Source organism: Poromitra crassiceps (assembly GCF_964638095.1).
Source record: "Poromitra crassiceps genome assembly, chromosome: 21".
Classification (NCBI taxonomy): domain Eukaryota; kingdom Metazoa; phylum Chordata; class Actinopteri; order Beryciformes; family Melamphaidae; genus Poromitra; species Poromitra crassiceps.
In genome coordinates, this window is record NC_139638.1 from 26,502,094 (window position 1) to 26,502,558 (window position 465).

The window sequence follows — 465 nt, forward strand, 5'->3', positions numbered from 1 at the left end:
ACTGATGATGTCACAATGCCTATGACATCATCAGTGATGTCACTCGCTTAATATAAGATGATTTTGATCACAATGTGATGTCATAAGATGATTTTGGTCAATAATGATGTCACTGATGATGTCACAATGCCTATGCCAGTGATGTCACTCGCTGATGACATCATCCAATGTGGGACAAAGATTGAAACAAGCAAAAGGACAAACGGAGCCCCCATTTTATATGATGATGATAATATAGAAAATAGGATGTCTGAATAGAAATGTTGGGCCTTCTCTGATAGGCTATACATAAAAATCTCCTATTCTGTGTGTGTGTGTGTGTGTGTACGTGTGCGCGCATGTGTGTGTGTGTGTGTGTGTGTGTGTGTGTGTGTGTGTGTTGCATAGGGGCTAGTGCAGCAAAGCGTTGCTTCTCTATGCGCGTGCGTGTTCACCCCCCTGGGGGTCTGTGGGCTTTAATATCCT